This window comes from Labeo rohita, unplaced genomic scaffold (genome assembly GCF_022985175.1).
Source record: "Labeo rohita strain BAU-BD-2019 unplaced genomic scaffold, IGBB_LRoh.1.0 scaffold_1689, whole genome shotgun sequence".
In the NCBI taxonomy this organism is placed as follows: domain Eukaryota; kingdom Metazoa; phylum Chordata; class Actinopteri; order Cypriniformes; family Cyprinidae; genus Labeo; species Labeo rohita.
In genome coordinates this window covers 7501-8867 of record NW_026127878.1, presented here as the reverse complement: position 1 = coordinate 8867, position 1367 = coordinate 7501, and positions in this window count along the sequence as shown.

Here is a 1367-nt window from a genome sequence, read left to right as displayed (position 1 = left end):
ATTTACTGCTGTGGAGCAAAGCTGAAACATTATTAACATTATAAAAAAAAAAAAAAAAAAGAAAGTATATTAGAATGATTTCTGAAGGATCATGTGACACAACTTACACTGCCAAATCATGCTGGAACCTAACCTGAAGGGGAAAAAAAAGGTCAAAGTTTAATCCTCCATCAAAACCATTCAATCTGAATTCCTTATACTTACAGTACAGTTCATTACTATGTAGACCTGCCACAAATGTATATATATATATATATATATATATATCCATCTTAATTTTACAACATGGACTTCTGCTTCAATAGCTACTACAGGCAATCTAGGGTAAAACTATATCTGCACTACAAACACCAGCGTGATATATATAGAATAATAAATGAATTAAACTAAGAAATACCTATTTGCAGTATCAAACATCAAAACAGACCATTTCAATTGAATTTACAAATGTATGTGCCACTTTTACGTGTCACTCCTATTACTGTGAATGTACAGTAATGCAGTACAGTACAGTAAAACTGCAGCGCTCTAGTAATGGATCCCTCCTTATAAATGACAGTGTAAATAGAAGAGAAGCTGCTGCTAAAGTTATACGTTTCTGTTCTGGTAAACACGAGAACAAAGGCATTATACATTAACTGGACCAAACTAAAATTGACGTCGTTTAACGTTATTTGAGTAACGTTATATAAAAAGTTCGTTTTCTAGCAGTTTCGCCTCATGGCTCTTTCAAGTAAAGACCGTTCACTCGCTCATATTTGCGCTCTCAATCACATACAACACGACCTTTGGGCGACTATATGGTATTTAATTTTATTCGTCAGCACATTAATAGATGTACAACCGCTGCCATGTAAGTTTAATTCATATTTCCCCTTTAAAACGGCATACAATTTCATAGCAGTATTCCTCTCACCGAATATAACCGTGTTTACAGTATACCATGGCAAGTCTTACAATTACGCCATAAGAAGACTAGAAACGGCCACATTTTTTTCAAAAGCCTTCTTAAAACACATTTAAAATATATATTAAACACTTACTTTAAGACCAGTGATGACTGTCGTCGAAAAGTTAAGAGCACAGATCCAACCTGCTGCAGATTCAATCATAGTTTTCCTCCAGAGTCGATTCCCGCCGGCGCCTTCACCACGCGGGGGCTTCTCCAATGGCGTTAGATTTGGCGCATGTTTGGTAAACCAGCGCATGAAGCTAGTTACCGCCACCTGCTGCTTTGAAATGTCATCGAGTAATATATGAATAGTTTGCTTCCAAAACGTATATATATAAAGTGTGTACATGCACAGATTTGACACACTTACAATGTGTACACTAAAGTCACAGCAACGTTAATATTTGTAAAAATG